The following is a 19,098-nucleotide window of genomic DNA, read 5'->3' as shown; positions in this document are numbered from 1 at the left end:
AAGAGACCTGACAGTAGGAGAATATATGGAAAAAAATAAAAAATGGAAAATCTTAGTATAAACGCCCTGCATAGCAGTGGTAAATGGCTGGTTGTGCTACTAATGGCAAAATTTTTGTATGGCAGAGTCAGGCAAACCATGGTAACTGGCTTTCATGGTCTTGAACTAACCAGTGCTGGAGTGAGCTGTGCCAAAGAACAGGGGCAAGCTTCCTGCACCTGACAAAAGGTAAGTCTGGAGAGTCCTGAATGGATCTGCAGCTGAGTTCCTGATCAAGCTCCTGAAACTTAAATTAGTAAGTCTTTATGTGCACACAAAAGCCAATATATATATATTTTACCACATTCTTTGGTTTGGTCATTTATAGAGTAGGACACATTTTTTTTCTTTCTTTTTTTTTTTTTTTTTTCCCCAAACTAAACGTGAGATTTTGAGGTGTTTGTAAATTCGCTTCCTGAAGGACTGTTTTGTACCTGAAGTTCAGATAAAAGCCAATGTGAATTGCTTTGAAAGGAGCACTCTTCAACAAACAACATATTATTACTTAGGTCACTGCAACCATATATTATCGTTACAATTAAAAAGTCACTGAAACAGTGCCTTGAAGTCTATGGGAAGAAACTAGATGTTCCTACTGGACAGTATCTTTGACAGCCAGTCATCTGGGATGTGCGTTTATTGTTCTAACAGGAGTAGGCAAAGGGGTATGGAGTACAAAACAAATGCTATCTTTACAAAGTATCTGTTATTATTTAGTTGTTTTTAAACCCTATTTTAGAACATACTCTTCATCTAAATGTTGTTCTTGGAAAGATTTCAGAACTGTCCAATGTCAGTAGAGAACAAGGAGATTTTTTGTACACATCTGCCTTTGAGAATTTTACAATAATGCATATTTGTGTTGTTTCATTTTTTTTTACATGCTTTCCCCTCAGGGAGAGTTCTGTGTTTGGAAGAACATGTTAATTTAACCCTTGAGTAGAGCTGAAGCAATAACAGTTTGCCCCTGTGGGAAACTGGTGGTGATAGTGAAGAAACAAGCTATCAGAGATTGAGAGTATACTGTTGTTTCTGTTACTTGTTTCTGTGTATGCTGAGAATCAATGTATATATGCATACTTAAGGTGCATGCTTGAACATATGTTTAAAAAAAATGCTATTGCATGAGTAAGATAATCAGGATTTTGGAGAGACTGATGTCAACATTGCCACAGAAATGTGAAATCATCTTGTCACAAATGTCAGAAGTGTTCTTTAAAAAAAAAAAAAAATCCTTGATTTTTAAATAAAATCTGAGACTGATACAAAGGGAAGAAAAAGAGACAATCCCAGAAAGGTGTCAAGAAATTCAGGTGGTTTTTCCAAACAGGTACTTAAGAGATTAGTTTAACAAAAAAAAAAAAAAAAAAAAAAAAAAAAGGGAAAATAAAAAATGGAAAAGGGAAAGGAAAAGGATTTAGAACACATAAATGTTCTTAATTTTTAATGCAAGCTTACTCTGCATGGGAGACAAAGGATAAGATGTGTCTGATGAGATAACTATTCTCCCAGCACTTCCTATTAGGTAAATGTCTTCCTATTAGCTTTTATGAACAGAGCTAATTGTGCCAGCAATGGGAATTTACATTTAAAGAATAAACTCTTGATCTTTAAATGCTGGCAAGATTAATTATGAGAGAAATATTAGCAGATACTCTTTCCGTGTTTTTCGTTTTGTTTTGTTTTGTTTTGTTTTTTTGCTGTAAATTTTTGGTGTGTTACTTTACAGAGCAGTAAGAAGGAAGGCATCTGTCAGCACTGGGCCCAGTTTGTAGCTCTTGCTGGAGTCCAGCTGACTCCACAGAAGCCAAGCACTGCCCAAGGCAATGCTCCTCAGGATTAAGGACAAACTAATCCCTGAAAGAGAAATGCCAGCTCTTGGATAAAATAATGAAAGAAAGACTATTTGGAGACCTGTAAAACACTCCTAAAACTCAGGCATCAAATTCCCTTTTGTGGCATTGAAGATCAAGTCCCTGATGTTGTACGGTTTCATAAATGGTGGGGGAGTCTTTAAAATTCATCCAGTTACCAGCTGAAAAGGGAAATGTATGCAGGACTTGTACTTGCAGTTGAAAGCCTGGGTTCACTGAGCCTTCATTTTGGAATAATCCCTCTTCCTGTAGTCTGCAGTCAGAAAGGGACAATCTGAAAATATGCAGAAAATACAAAATGTTCAATTTTGCTCTAGTTTCCACCTCAGACAGACATGGCCCAGCTAAGCATGCTGTACAACACCACCATTCAATTAAAATGTTGGCAATATGGTAAGTCTAACCAAATCTGGCATGCCAAGCAATCTTAAAACCTCAAGACATTGTTTCCAAAAACAATTCTTACACAGCAGGAGGTTATTTCTTTGCATACATTTCCAAGCCTATTTCAGATGACACTTAATTCCAAAACCTTTCTCTCTCCTTTTATTAGCACTAAGTTACCAGTACTCAGATGTCTCTACCTCCTTGCTATCTTATCAGCATCTTTCCATGCAAAGTTTTTCTACTGAAGGGTTCTCATTCCTGAGCAGGTACCCAAGTTTTGTTGTTGTTGTTGTTTGTTTGTTTGTTTGTTTGTTTTTCCTTAGGCAATGGCACACAGCAGTGTTTAGAGAATCACCAACTCCTTAGGTTTACTGTATCCTTTTCAGAGTGTAACTTTGAACACTCAGAAAAAAAAAAAAAAAAAAAAAAAAAAACTTCTAGGGGGAAATGATGGGTTACCAAAAACAACCAATACCAACTCTGAGTGTTCATTTTTCTTAATCAACCTGTTCTACAAGCTAATAACACAAATGAAATGTTTTGCAATAAAAATGAGACTCTGACAGGACAATACAAGAGAAAGAAGAAAATACATTTTTTTATGTATTATAAAAATACATTTATGTATTTTATATGTATATATGTATTATAAAAATACATTTTTTTTTACTGTTTCCATTCTGAGTCATGTCAAAAGTTTATTTTTGTTTCTCCAATAATTTAGTGTCAATATCAAGATACAGCATATCTGTCTTAAATATTCAAGTCATATTTTCTTTTAGTATGCTGAGATAAACAAGCTGATAAAGTTGATAAAAGGTGAGGAAGGCATGGCCAATGAGCAGAAGCTTGGGTTGTCTGGTCTGGAGAAAAGAAGGCCAAGAGGCAACCTCATTGCTCTCTATAGCTTCCTGAGGAGGGGAAGCAGAAAAGGAGGTGGCTGTCTCTTCTCCCTGGTAACTGATGACAGGACACACAGGAGCTTCCTAGAGAGATGGTTGATGTCCCAGGCCTGTCAGTGTTCAGGAGGAATTTGGATAACACCTTCAATAATATACTTGAACTTTTGAAAGAGAGTCAGGCAGTTGGACTTGGTGATCTTTATAGGTCTATTCCATTCCATTCCTCCAGGATCTGGAGGATGATCCAATTATAAGTTGAAGAAACTTACACCCAGGATGACTGACTGGAGATAGAAGACTCTGAGAGTGTTACAAAAAGAGAAAGAAAGTGAGACAGTGTGTGAGAGTAAGCAGGTGTTGAGATCCCTGAGCTATCACTGGAGAGTGTCCAGCTGATAAGGAAGCATACGAGATTGACTGCTGATCAAGCCCATTTACTCTTTTTATTGCTAACAGCTGCTGTCCTTAGGCATGGCTGGGCAAAGCTTAGTGTTTAACCCCTGCAGCTTTTGATCTGATCTTCTGCTTCAGCCACTATGGCTGTGAATTATTGGATTGCCTGGTCACAAGCTGGGAACTCTGAGTTACAGTCCTTACGGTGTGAGGACTTTTGGTCTGAAAAACTAGCCAAAACTCAAGGTGTTATGACTTTTTCCCATAAAAAGAAGAGATTGATAATGAAGTTAAGATTTCCTTGATGAAACTCTGAGTCTATAAAGGATATAAACAATCTTGTTTCTTTGACTTCAAGAGGAATAAAACAAGAAATTATTTCTTCACTCACAATTTCAAAGTTATACAAGCCAAATGTGCAATTGAAAATTCTTTCTTACTTTATATCTGCATTTTCTCTGTCAAGCTAGCATTACATCATTGATGATTCTTTCTTACCTCTTTTTTGTCTTTTTTTTTTTTTTTTTACTATAAAAGATCTTTTTCAAAGCTTTTCTGTCAATATCATTCACTCTCCTGAGCAATTTCAGTGTTGTATGTACCAGTGTTTTCAGCAGAAGACCCTGTTGTTTTAGCAGCATGAGTCTGTATGGAATTTCTTACAACTATCCTTAAAGAATGATTACAGTTATATGCTCCTGTTTCAGCTAGACTTAATCCATGCCATAGCAGTATGCTTGGACAGGACTGGTGGTTTACCTACACTTACTACTGTGGCACAAAAGAACCAATAAAGCAAGAGTCTTATACTTGTGTTTCTTCAACACCTTGCCCTCATTTTTTTGTAGTTGTTTGTTTTGCTTTGTTTAGTTTATTTATTATTTTTGTAATAATACTGGCATTTAAAATAAGTGAAATAACATGAGCTTTACCCAAGTCTTCTATCCCATACTAAGACTTTTTAAAGGATTTCTGACTGCATGAGTTAACAAGGGAAGAAAGACCAGTGTTATCTACCTGTACTTCTGGCCTTTGACACAGTCCTACATGAAATCCTGATCTCCAAATTGGCAAGAGATGGATTTGAAGGGTGGACCATTTAGTGGATAAGGAATTGGCTTGAAAGCCACACACACACAGTTGTGGTTAACAGCTCTATGTCCAGGTGGAGGCCGGAGATGAGTGGTGTCTCTCAGGGTCTGTCTTGGGACTGGTGCTGTTTAATATTTTTATCAATTTTATATCAATTTATATCAAATTATATCAATTTTAATATTTTTATGAATGATATAGATAGATTGAGTACACCCATGGAAAGTTAGGAACTGACTGCAACCCCCATTTTCCATGCAGTTTCCCTGCACTGCTTGGAGAAAGGATATAGAAGAAGGTGGGTGAAGGGAAGATGTTTTTAGTTTGCTTTTTGTTCTCACTTGTTCCCTAGCTTGTTAGTAATAGGTAATAAATTGTATTAATCTCTCTGTGCTGAGTGTGTTTTGCTCATGATGATAATTGTTGAGAGATCTGCCTGTCCTTATCTCACTGCTTGAGCCCTTTCCATTGTTATTTTCTCCCTTTCCCTTTGAGGAAGGGGAATGAGAGGGCAGTTGTGATGGAGCTCAGCTGCCCACCTGAGTAAAACCACCACAGCAGCATCAACAGAGCCATGGCTAGCAGGTCAAGGGAGGTGATTGTCCCCCTCTGCTCTACCTTCATGAGGCCTCACTTGGAGTGCTGCATCCAGGTCTGGGGCCCACAGCACAAGAAGGATGTGGACCTGTTAGAGCAGGTCCAGGCTATGAAAATGCTCAGATGGCTGGAGCACCTCCACTATGAAGACAGGTTGGGAAAGGTGGTGTTGTTCATCCTGGAGAAGAGAAGGGTCTGGGGAGACTTCACTGAAGCATTTCAATACTTAATGGGGGCTTATAAAAAAGATGGAGAGTGAGTTTTTGCTTGGGGAAATAATGATAGGACAAGGGATAATAGTTTTAAGCTAAAAGAGGGGAGATTTAGATTAGATGTTAGGAGGAAATTCTTCACTCAGAGAGTGGTGAGGCACTGGAAGAGGTTGCCCAGAGAATCTGTGTAACTCCCATCCCTGGAGGTGTTCAAGGCTGAGTTGGATGGGGCCTTGGGCAACCTAGTCTGGTGGGAGGTGTCCCTGCCCATGTCAGAGGATTGGAACTAGGTGATCTTGAAGGTCCCTTCTAACCCAAACCATTCTATGATTCCCATGATTCTATGATTTCATACAGGTACTTCCTCATGATTCTGCTTTCAGTGCAGAGATAACTGTAATAGTTATATACTGTTAGTGGGATTGATCAGCTTTGCTATTGAGCTGTAATGCGCACCAAAGTAGGAATTATTCACAGCTGTTTTCTTTACTTTAACAATCTTAACAAGATTAATACCTCATAGCTCCCCAAATCCTGTAATAATACTCTATGACCTGCCATGCCCACCATGTTATTGTGCATTTCTACTCTTCTACTTCAGTACACCAGCTTAGCAAGAATTTCAGCTTGATTTGTTTCTGCTACACAGCTGCCAAAACAAATGCCTTTGTGGGTAAAGGTGATTTATAAATAGTTGCAGTACTTGTTACTGGACATGGTTTAAACACTTGCCACATCATCATGGAGGAGTTTCTCACCCTGTTGATTTTGTGCATTTGTGTAGGCACGGCCACAGTCTTTGGCCCTCATTGCTCTAAGCAGAAACAGTCTTCTTAACACAGTTTGAGATAATATTAAATTAAACTTGCTTGAAATTGTTCCAGTAAACGGTCAATACCAAGCTTTGAAGTTTCTGTTTGTAAAGGCAAATGAAGGAAGGGCACAGAACACTGCTGGTTTTGCACTTCAGTCTGACCAGAATTGTGGCAAATAAGGGAGAAAGGAATTGATTAACAGAGAAGAAGAGACCTCCAGAATCAAAAGGGCTCAAAACTTTGTTCATTTGGACCAGAGGTTATCAGTGTACAGAGAAGCACTCTGAACGCAAGGAGGCAAGATTTTGAAAGATCTCATACTCCTTTTACTGCGGATGCGAGTAGATGCTCTGTGGGCCACAGCTGAAAAAAAATAAAAATAAAAAAATCATAATTTCCTTTGAAGGAAAATGTTCTCCTGTTGCTCTTTAGCTCGACTACTTGGCTTCATTTTAAAACAATCATAGGGCTGGACCTACCTTAATATCACAATATGAAAATGAAAAAATAAGTGCTAGAATACCCCTATACATCGTGTTTTTATCTTAGACCATAAACAGCTGCAAGAAATGGTGGCGGGCCAGCTCAATTGTCTCATTCCAGAAAACTGTGACTCAGCAATGCTACCTCCACAGATATCACTGCCATAATATAACCAAAATCTGTGATAGAGCCTTACTTATTAAACCTCAAGCTCAGCTCAGAAAGTCCCATTAGACTAACTGAAAGCTTTGAAAACTGTATTATGATCTTGATTATACCAGCATAGGTCCATATCCACTTCAAGGAATATTGTGAGCATCAGACTCTCTAGCTTGTTTGTCTACAACGCAAAAACATTGATTCTACTTACATTAATCTTTTTTAACTATCACTGCAACTGGAACTACTGCATTTGCATTGGTAGCAATGAGCTGTGTATGGTGCAAGAGCCACTTAAAATAAGAAGCTTTAAAAGTCAAGAATAATTCTACAGACTTGAATCAGGTTGTATCCTTACTTACAGTATCCTTACTTACTGACTTCAACCACTTTTCTGACATATGGCATGCATTCAGAAAATAATTTACTTTGTTTTAATTTGTCTTATGATCTTCAATTAAGAGGAGTTAATCTTGCTATTGAGAGTCATGATTACTACAGTTATACATTCTATCTCTGCAGGATTCCATACAAACAGAAAATATCCAGTGTTCGAAAAAAGACACATCTGGAAACTTACTTTGTCTCTTTTATACTACTGCTGTTCCTTAGATGGGGTGAAAAAAAAATGCAAGACCTTCTTATTTCATAAAACTGTAGTCAGGCAAGAACTGAAGGATTCCCTAAAACCAGATGCTGTTTCAGTTCCACTGGGGGTAATTTAACATACTAATGAAGGTTAATAGGATAAAAAGCAAGTTTTTCATACTGAAGTCACTTTTGCAAAGGTGCCATCTCATAGTCAGTGACCCCTACAATGCTCAGGATAGAGTAATTCTTGGGATACTGAATTAATATTGAATATTTCTGTCATCGCACCATGAATGGGGGAATTCCTTTGAACAAAGCAATATCTCTAATGTAGATACCTAATCTGAACTTCCATTATAATGCCAGTGAATAGGAGATACTTTGGAAGCATACATCTCACTGAAACAAAGATGAAATAGATGAGGCTCGCTAAGTTCTGCCAGCGCTTGTTTCTTTCCATTGAGGTGGGTTACCTAAATGATGAGCTCAGATGTAGGCACTTAAAATTAGTTGTGAGGATTTGCATCACTGGGACTAGTGTTCATCCAGTGGGACCTAGAAAAATAATGAGACTTCAAGCTGCAGTATGGTAGATTTAGGTGAGATGATATAAAGTTCACCACCAGGCATTTCAGTGATTTGTTTGTAGAGGACACAGAACCTCCAACAGTGCAAGATTTTAAGAACATACTTATTGCAGATACAGTTGACCCAGTCCTGAAGTAATGAAGTAGCTTTCAGGGTATCAAGGTAAGCTTTCAAGGTCCTTTCCAGCCTACTTTTTTGGTAATTACGACCACGATGAGGATGGGAAATACAATGAAATTCTCTAAATTAAATAGCAAAACAGCAAAGTTAAAGGCACTATTGTGTAGATTGCTACCTTTTTATATGGAACATGGATGTTGCCTCACTTCCTCATTGTTCAGTGTATCTCAGCACAAGTCCTTTGCAGTCTCCCGAACACTTTATCTTAGTAGACATTCATTTTCATAATGGCACTTTGCCTTGTATTTAATGTCAATTGTAAGCACTTTGGCAGCTTTATGCTCAATGTCTGTAATCTCTCACAAGCCTGAAAAAAAATCAGAAAAATTAAGCATGTTCAAATGCATGTGAGATTTTTTTCCCCAAAGTGTATTCAAGTTTTACTAAATACGGAGTAGATTACAATGCAACACATATGTTTAAACTGGTAAATGAACAACAAATTGGGGAAGACATTTTTTTGTTTTGTTTGTTTGTTTGTTTTGAGGGTGGAGAGGAGGGTGAGGAGCTGCTTTCTTTTCAACTGAAGATATGACAAAGCAAACTGGTACCTGTTGATTAGGTAGAGAAAAAACAAAACAAAACACTACACTGTTACAAATGCTTTATCTCCTCACTGATTTCTGTCTTTATTCAATTTTCAGCAAGGCCTTGTCAGAGGATCAGGGAAAACAGAGCAGCCTCTTTTTGAGCTCACGCAACTATTGTTTTTTGGAAGTGCTGACCAAACAACCCTCAGGTGCATAGCTACGGCTGGGGAAATTGTGATTATTGTTCCAAGGACTTGCCATGGGGAAGCTAAGCATGGATTCTTAATCTGTACCAGATGGGACCACGGCTCTTGCATTTTGCAGAGAAGTATTTAGAAGCATTCTGAGAATAAATATGATAGCCTGCAGATTAGTGTTAACATGAATTTCACACAAATTAAAACTACTTACCACTGCCAGGAAGAACATAAATGAAAATACAATGAGTTTTCAGCACCACACCCAACAGTTTTTAAAAATGTTCTATAAAATGGGAATCTAACCTTTTTTTTTTTTTGTTTTCTTCTATAATACTTTGCATATGTAAAGATCTAGAACTCAGTGGTTCAGGCACTGAGTAGAGGGGTGTGGGATTCCTCTCAGCTGCCCTTGCATTCTGTCTGCAGACTAGATACTCACTTTTAATTCTCTCATTTTGCTCTCTAGTCAGTGCAGCAAAGCAAACACTTATACGAATTATAAGGATTCATATGATGCTTTTCTGAAGTACTCTGAGATGAATTGATCTCCATTGACCATAAGGAGAACCAGACAGACAGATGTAAATGTCTAAATCTGGAGAAAAGTCTCACACCATAGTCCTCTCTTTGCTGTTACAGATGGAGCTGAAAAAATCCATTTAACTGTCAGTTCCACCTCTGGCTTCTCTGCTGAGTTTGTTGATGGGTTTCATGATAGTGATGTTTGGCAAAGAGGCTCTAGAAATAGAATCATAGAATATCCTGAGTTGAAAGGGACCCACGAGGATCATCAAGTCCAACTCCTGACTCCACACAAGGCTACCCAAAAATCAGACCATGTGTCTGATAGCACTGTCCAAACACTTCTTGAACTCCAGCAGGCTTGGTGCTGTGATCACCTCGCTGTACAGCCTGTTCCAGTGCCCGACCACCCTCTGGGTGCAGAACCTTTCCCTAACACTCAGCCTGACCCTCCCCTGTCCCAGCTCCATGCCGTTCCCTCGGGTCCTGTTGCTGTCCCCAGAGAGCAGAGCTCAGCGCCTGCCCCTCCGCTCCCTGTGGGGGAGCTGCAGGCCGCCATGAGGCCTCCCCTCAGCCTGCTCTGGTCTGGGCTTGACAAAGCAAGGGACCTCAGACACTTCTCAGACATAGAACCATAGAATCATTAAGGTTGGAAAAGACCTCCAAGATCATCTGGTCCAACCATCAACATAGTACTACTGTCACCTGTTGCAGGAAGAATCCCTCAACAGTCACCCACTAAACTGTCTCGCCCTCTAGACCTCTCACAATCTTCATAGCTCTCCTTTGAACACTCTTTAATAGTTTTATGTTCTTCTTATATTGTGTCACCCAAAACTGTGCACAGTGAGGCCACACTAGCACAGAGAATCACTTCTCTCAATTGGCTAGCAATACCATGCTTGATCCACCCCCGTGTATGGTTGGCCCTTTTGGCTACTGGGGCACACTGTAGGCTGGTATTCAACTTGCCACAACCAGAGGGCTGCTCTCCAGCCTCTTGTCCCCCAGTCTGTACGTATAGCCAGGGTTGCTCCTTCCCAGGTGCAGAATCTGACACTTGCTCTTGTTAAACTTCATGCAGTTAGTGTTTACCCAGCCCTCTAATCTATCAAGATAGTATGTCAAAATAGTATGAAAGTTATTAACTTTTTGAAGTCAGGGCATTACCAGAAAGCAGTAATCATTTTTGACCAAAAGTTATGGAGGCATGCACCACACCAAGCACATACTTTAAATATGAAATTAGCAGCACTGACAAGTTAAGCACTTGCTTAAGTGCTCTACTGGATCTAAGCCCTAATTTTTACCCAACAACCAACTTCCTTTTGCCAACAGAGCTCTGATGGGAACAAATTACTCGGGGTATTCTACAAAAGAAGAATGTGTCTTCTGTGACTGAAACAAAGCTATCCTTTAGATTTTAATGAGAAACCTTATTTTTAAAATAATAGGAAGAAAAAAAAAGACTAGGGAAAAATTTCCCTTTCAGTTCTGTTCTGTGAAGCCATGAGTCAATATTTTTATTAAAACAAGGCGTTGTTCTTTTTCTTCTGGTGTTCTTTTTTTTTTTTCCTTCCCTTAACTTGTGAAGTCTAAAGTAGTTTCAGAAGGTAAATCTTCAATTCTACTTGGCATGCAGAATGCCAGAGAAAAGTGCTAAATTGGCAATGAGGGGAAATATTTGTACTTGTCAGCTTTACTGATTGAATAATAGATTTTTGAGTAGAAAGTCATAAAAATTGTTCAGATAAAGAAATTACCTGACAAAAAGATTTTGCCTAAAGGAAAACTGACTTCTGATGGACCTAATTCACACAAAACTTTTTTTCCTATTTCATTTTTTTTTCTGCTAGATCTTTAATAATGGTTCTTTCTCTGCTCCTATTTTTAGATTAAAGACATTCAGTTTGGTCTAAGATTGCACCAAGCAGTGTTCAAATCGATGTTTTACATGCACAAAGCATGCATAAAGTCAAAAAATTCATATTTAATGTTCGTTAACTGAAACTCATATTGGAGGTATGTCTCCAAACTACGAACTTAGTTTTTAAATTATTTACCTTAGTCTGTTGAAAGTTAAAAGATTATTTGGTTTCTGAAGACACTGCAGGCTTAATCTAAAGTACCAGTAGTATCAAAGCTCTAATATTCAATTCTACAATTTCTTCATGGCCCAAATATAAGAGCACACAGGCAACAACTTGGACTGTCTTATCTCACCCCAAAATCTGCATGCATAGTGAAAATTGCCCCTGTCCCTCATAAAAAAAAAAAAAAAAAAAAAAAAAAAAAAAAAAAAAAAAAAAAAAAAAAAGTGGAAATTAATTAATAAATTTTGTAGAAATTTGCCACATGACCAAAGGTTTATTTACACAATTCTAAACAGGGAAGAATAGCAAACAGGGTGTGTGCAGGGTGTGTGCAATTTCCAAAATATAAGGAATGTCATGGAAAATGCTCCACAACAGCCCATTTTTCTTTTCATAATGTGTAGAGCTCAATTTCAGCATGACTGCCAACTGCACCTATGTCACAGCATAATATCCCCATGTATGTAAAAAGCAAGTTACCAGTTGCATGAGAATTTTAAGAGAGTTTCCTGAATCTTGTAGAACAAAAAGCCATCATCCGTCATAGTGCAAAGTCGGTGTTTCACAGACAGAACAGAAACGCGGCACCAAAGTTAGAAAATATATTAAGGAATTAATTGTTTGACCCAATAACTACAGGCAGCTTCAGCTTTAGCAGAAACAGCTTTCTTATGGACCTGGAGTCCATTGGTGTGATATTTAGGGTCTGATTCCTACAGCTATATGGATCTCTGGCAAGTTTGCAGGGAGTCCAGACTTCCACTTGGGTAAAGAAAACCAAAGGACTGAGTTCTTAGAATTAAATGCATCATATTCATTTTTATAAGGGGCATTACACAATCCTTTAGCCTCCATAAAATTTATATCCGTCTAAAACATTCATTCATTTCAGTAAGATTATACATATATATGTGTGTGTGTATATAAATAAAACTAGCCCATACACTCTACTTCTGTTGACCCACTTTTATTAGGGAAGCAACTACTGATTTTTTTGAAATTTCCTCCTGAGACATCTGTGAAATAAGATCCAGATGTTACGTTTGAGTACTTTTCTTTCTTCTCTTTAGAGAAGAAATCTCTTCAGCTCTTCAACTGTGGTCACCTCTGTAATATTGCCTTACTTGTAATTTCATCTCATTCAAATTAATGTTGCTATCAGAATGTTGTATTATAGTTGTATTAAAATACCCAACTTGTATTAAAATACCATCTTTATTTCATTGGATCAAAATGTTTCAATAAAAAATTGGATCAAAATTGGATCAAAATGTTTCAACATGATTCAAAGGACACTTAATCCTTCTCAAAGTAACTGAAGAACTCTGGTCTCTACTCCTCCAAAACAGTCATTAAATGTCAAATTACATAATTAATAAAATTATAAGTAAATTTGTTTTAAATAAAAATGATTCACCTGAATGCTTTGTCACTGAATTATCTTCAAATTCAGAAAGAGTTAGTTGCCAGAATATGTTGTTAAATAAATTTGAGTTTTAAAATATGAATTAAAAAGGTGTTAATTATGGAGCACATTTTGAAAAGCTGCTTCCCAATATTTTTAAGGCATGTCCCTTTTGAGGAAATTAGTGTTTGGATGCTACCAAGTACTATAGTGTACATTCTTTAAAGAAGGATTCAATTATTCAAACCCAACACCCACTCTGACTGGGGAAGCAGAAGGGTTTAAAGGGGAAGGCTTTGAATAGCATCCTTGAAGGAGGACTTTTGTTCTGCTAAGAGAAGACCTTAAAAGGTAGAGATTTTCCCAAAGCACTAACAACAAAGATACTCATTCACTACAAGACACTGGATTTTGGAACAGGAGGGAGTAGGAATAAATACTTAAAGCATCTTACAGACACTTTTTACGTGGGAAGATAGTGTTAGGACAAGGGGGAACACTTTTAAACTAGAAGAAGGTAGAGTTAGATTAAATATTAGTAGGAAATTCTTCACTCAGAAGGTGGTAAGACACTAGTGCAGGTTGCCCTGAGAATCTGTGGATGTCCCATCCCTGGAAGCATTCAAAGCCAGGCTAGATGGGACTTTGAGCAACCTGGTCTAGTGGAAGGTGTCTGCCCATGGCAGAGGTGTTGGAACTAGATCTTTAAGGTCCCTTCTAACCCAAGCCATTCTGTGATTCTATGATTCTATGCCTTTGGAAAAAAAAAAAAAAAAAAAAAAAAAAAAAATATATATATATATATATATATATATATATATATATATATATATAGTGCAATCATCAATATTTGAATGTGCTATATTTTTGCCAAAAGTTATATTCAGTATTATTTGAAACTCGTTGATGACTTCACATTTTTACTAATGAAAATTTGGAAGATAATAATAATCTGATGTTGAAGGAAAAAAGTTACAACACACCACTTTTTGTGGTTTATTTGGTGAAAATTATTCTTCTTATTTCCAAGGCATTATGATAACAGTGCTGTCTAAATTAATATCACACATTTGCCTCAGAATTATTATTTTTTTGTTTATGACTATGGCTGAAATCTTTTGGTCTGCTCTTTTAACCTAGCTGCTTTTCTTTGTATTTAAAGAAATATTATTCTCAGGTTATTCTCTTGAAACTTGACCAAACTTTAACTTGCAATGTAGAGCCTTATTTCAGAAGTTCCACTGCCAGAGTTATTATTACTACTGTTGAAAGGAACTATTGGTACAGCACTGCTAGGAGGAACATACAGCATAGAGCAGTGTTGATAACTGCTATAATTTTCCTTATCCTGAGCTACTTTTGTCCTTTTGCTCCTTGTCTTGCCCCATACCTGAAAAAAGGAGACTTTTCTCACTTCATACAAGACCTAGCAAATAGGTTTAGCCTTATACACTCTTAGTTTTCCCAATTGTGAAGATTCTGTGAGTTTCAATTTGATAGCACTGTATCAACCTCTTAGGAAAGAGACCTAACTGCTAAGGGTCCACGTGGTCCTTGAATGACGGGAGCATACTATTATCCCTGAAAACCTCCAAGAGGATCATCTGAGACAATTATCAGCCCCACATGTTTATCCCACAACTTCTTGTAGTTGTCCCAAAAGCTAGTTTTGTAGATCCTCCTGACAGGAGACCAAGTTAGGGGGCTACAAAATACAGAAAATATTTATTAGAATTTATTTTACTGTTCAATTTATTACTAATAGAATGAAGTCTGTGTTACACAGCCTGTTATTGACATCAGTGTGTGCTGCTGGCTTTGGGTAGATGTGGCAGACTTGGTGTCCTTAGATCATCAGCTCCTGTGGCTGCAACAGGACAGTCAGAGTCTGGATCTCCTGTTTTGGGGGGAGAATTTCACATTCCAACTCCCAGCACATTTTTCTTCACCCTTTGACGTCTTGTTTTCTGGGAACTATTTCACTGCCCACACCAACAGCTTTATCCATCCCTTTAACGCAAACTCACTCTAAGGGGGCTTTTACAAATAGCACACCTGGTAACTTAAGGCACCTGGAGATGGTGCAATGTGAGATTAAAGTTTCAATACAATAAAATAAAGCTTAATAAGAAATTAACATATTTTTCCAGGTTTACACTTATGTTAAAAAGAATCTTATTGCAAAATCCTTGTGTCTTCATCATCTAGCCTATGGTGTTCACTATCCCCATTTTTCTTATTAAATATATACTTTAAATCTGTGTATTGTTTGTAGTCTGACTCTGCAAAGCTTACTTGCAAATGTCAATGGTGATTCTTGACTATATGAGAACTGTTCATCTGAGCAGAATTTACAGAATTGGTCACTGTGTTTTGAAATGAATAATACGAAATATAAGGATACACAAAATAGGAACATTAATATACAATTATGTTTCAATTGTGTAACCTTAACACCATGTTAATATAGGCATCTTACATTTAGTGTGCAATATGTTTGAGAAAACATATGGCACATAATCCTCTCCAAATGGTTTTAGAAATGAAAAGGTGTCCTCTATGAGCCTCTGCCACTGGGGAAGAGAGTGTTTTCTCATTTCTCTGGATGCTGGAACCCCATGATGAGCAGATTTGCATAACAATTAACCTCTAAAAATAATTTATAACCTCCCAGATGAGAAATCAGCTTCAGGGTGGTTAAAAGGGGAGACATTCTTTATTAATGTGAGTGTTTGTATAAAGGAGGCATCCAAGCAGCATAGGCAGTCCCTCAGAATGGGATGCAATGCTTCCTATGCACTATGGAAAGTGCAAGGCAGTGTTTTTCTTCCATTTTCTCTGCAGAAGAACTAGTATTTCAAAAGAGAGAGAGAGAGAAAGAAAGAAACTTCATTTATTAGCAGGAAGTCTCATCTGGCCTAATAAAATGTTTAAAAATTTAAACACTCCATTGTTTGTGTGCTCATACAAAAAGTGCAAGAATCCCATTATTCCTTACAGCCCTTCCACCATGCTGGCAGAGGGGATGTTCTGTTTTCATTTACTCTCTCCCTGGCTCTAGGGTACAGACAAAGGGAAAGGAAAAGGCAGGGAGAAGCCATGAAGAGGAGAGTTTGTAGTGTAGATGTGCTTGTGGTTTTGTACAGCCAAGGCTATTCCTAGGATAATCGTCTGCATCTGAAACTAAAATCTGGCTCTCCACAGAAGGAAACTAGTTTATTCAGAGAAATTTGTTCTGTCTTGTAATCTGTTACATGGCTTTTCCTCACTCCTTTCTCTTTGTTACTCAGAAGGCAAGACCTAATGTACAAAGAAGTCAACTGCCTTTCAGCATTACTGGACTATGTGCTCACTTACTTGTTGTGATAGATGTTGACAGAGTTCACACTGCTTTGCAGAGCGTGCCCCAAATATCTCACACACTAATGAAACTGTTCTACACAAAGATACTCCCTCTGCTATTTCCCTTGGTGTGACCATCTATCTCCATTATCCAGCTTGGTGTGAGCAGACCTAGCTCTGTTTTCAGTACCTTGATGCTTGTCTTTTATTGAACAACTTCCCAGAGTTCTCTGAGTAGAAACAGCAAATGAAACTTTTTCTGAGGTACATTACAAACTAACAAGTACAGGATTTATTTTCTGTTTTCTGAGCACTGCAGAACTTTTGGCATCAGCAATAAAGAAGTTAAGTAATAACAGTAAATGACAATAATAAAAAATGTTGGCAAGTTAGTTGCCCTTTATTTTTTGCCTCAATATTAGGGAGTATTGGAAATCTCACAAGAAAGCCTGCCATGAAATTCGTTCCTGTTTTGCAATCACAAGTGGTTCAGATAAGCTTTGAGCAATCATCCAACATGTGTCTTACTTAGCTAGGTTAAACCACTGATGATGTTGAGGTTTATCCCTTGAGCAGGGTCGTGAATACTGGGAAGGGGTTCATCTAGTGCTTAGTCTGCATGCTCAGTCTGCATGCTGCTCTCAGCAAAGGGCTTATTGGAGTACCCAAGTGCTTACTGTTTCTCAGAAGTGTTTTGTAATATTCTGAGAACATTTTCAGTTTGGTGTTTAAGCCCATATTAAGTTTTGTTATTGTTTACATATAGTATATATATATAGTATGCATATACATACATGCCTTCTTTTTGGAACTTCAGCCATTCTTTGTGCCAGCTAATGGTTCTGTTGATAGCTCAAAACATCTGAAGTCTATGAGTCAATCTTGTATATTAGACAAATTATAGTGCATTAATTCAAGGCGTGTGTCAGGACACCTTTCTTCTATCAAGGAGACTGAAAGAAACTTTTTTTGGACATCATTTCCATCTTTACCTTCTCGTTACCTACTGTAGTACTGAACTACACTAAGTTCATCAGTTGTCTGTTTGTGAGAAATTTGTCCAGGTGGCAAAGGCAGGAAGAAATACATCTACTTCTGCTTAATGGCAGAACTACACAGAGAAAGTCAATCACCACAGAATCACATAAATAACCTTTGTATCTTCCTTTGATTATACACAATGGACAGTTCTGGGATTCAGAGGTAGATTTCTGAAATCCTAAACCAGAGTAATCTGATTGCACAGGTTTTATGAGAGATGAGAGTTTTTATTTTCAACAAATATATGGAAATATGTATGACCTTGTAGCATTTTGAAGTATCCTGTGAGGCAGTGACAAATAATGTCCCTTCACAATACGAAAAAAGTCACAACCTAAGAACCAAAGAGTGGAAGGCCAGAATTCTTGACCGTGTAGCTATACCTCACACCACACGCAGACCATAGATCTTGCTTCAAATGGTGGTTTAGACCTTGCACTTGTAAGTTTAAATTTCCCATTCAGAGTCACAGAATCAAGTACTGGCTTTGAATCTACCAGAGCTCATAAGTGTTCAATGCAGAATGTGTCTTTATTGAGTCATTTTAGTGTGAAAAGCCATTTTGTCATATCTTGTTTTAAACTTGGAGAAGCCAGAGTGGAATGTAGATTAGCACTCCCTTGATATTAATTAGATCAGTGTCAAACAGTTATTTCTGTTTTCCTATTAGACTTTTATTATCCTGTCCTCTATCTCAGTGTCTCAATTTTTTCCCCACTTGTTGAATTGGCTGTGAAATCCTGGCTCCACTGAAGTGATCAGGAGTTGTGCCATTGCTTCCATTGCCAAGATGTTATCCATTGAGTGTCAGAACAAGGATACTGTTCTTATCTTCACAGTGATCCAGTCTCCTTATTTGATTCAAGTTCTTCATCACAAGTGTAGCATATAAAAGTATTGGATTCCTGGTTTCCTTCTACAAAATATGAAATACTATTTCTAGTTTCAGAAATATGATATCAATTTTATTGACTGCATTGAAATGAGTGAGCTGAAATTTTGAATGGATAATAATGCAGTTGAGATGAAGGGAAGCCTGGCCGAGAGACCAGAAAAGGAAACTGCAGAGCTTTATTGTATTAAGTAGCTCACTAGAAAGGAGTGAGGAAAACATCCAAATGTTGCTTTAGCCTTTCTTCATGAGGACAATTTGCAGAAACAAAACTTTTTTTTTTTTTTTGATTGTGCATACTTAGAAACAGAAGCACATTTTCCCTGTTGATTACACACACGAATTCCTGTTGAAAATTTACTCAAGCATTCATCTGCATGTTATAAAAGGGTCTTTGAGATAAGTTTTTGGTCAGAACCCTTAAGGATGGGTTGTCAGTAATGTCCTGATCATTTTCTGTGGGAATGGAAGCATGTTTATTGAAACTGGAAAATTAAAATGATACTGGATAACACTGAAATGATGTTGGATGACACTGAGATACCCTTGGAGCACAGTGGTTGGTATCCTCCTTTATGCCCCCTGCTTTTCAAGCTCTCGGTATGTTCTTAGTTCTTACTTCTGTAGTTAACTGAAGACAATGCAAATAAGGATGTGTCTTGCTCATGGATTAACCATTTGTCAGCAAAGATCAAAGAGGCTCTCTTATCAAATGCACTGCATGATATGGGGGGTTTGCTCTCCTCTGTAGCACTGGGGCT

The 19,098-nt window shown here is 37.7% G+C and overlaps 1 long non-coding RNA gene across 4 annotated transcripts in view; it reads right to left on the bottom strand.

Moving 5' to 3' along the window:
• LOC137853621 (uncharacterized) overlaps positions 1–19,098 on the bottom strand; it is a 90,642-nt gene that overhangs the window by 8,640 nt on the left and 62,904 nt on the right. For 2 of the 4 annotated variants that reach the window (XR_011094606.1, XR_011094602.1), the window contains exons 4-5: positions 8,428–8,619; positions 1,954–2,187 (exon numbers count right to left, since the gene is read on the bottom strand). This is a non-coding gene — a long non-coding RNA (uncharacterized lncRNA). The remainder of the gene's footprint in view (positions 1–1,953; positions 2,188–8,427; positions 8,620–19,098) is intronic. The other 2 variants (XR_011094603.1, XR_011094613.1) reach the window with 2 other exon arrangements.

This window comes from Anas acuta, chromosome 1 (assembly GCF_963932015.1).
Source record: "Anas acuta chromosome 1, bAnaAcu1.1, whole genome shotgun sequence".
In the NCBI taxonomy this organism is placed as follows: domain Eukaryota; kingdom Metazoa; phylum Chordata; class Aves; order Anseriformes; family Anatidae; genus Anas; species Anas acuta.
Note: the sequence above shows the minus strand (reverse complement) of the source record. Positions and strands in the feature narration are given on the sequence as shown.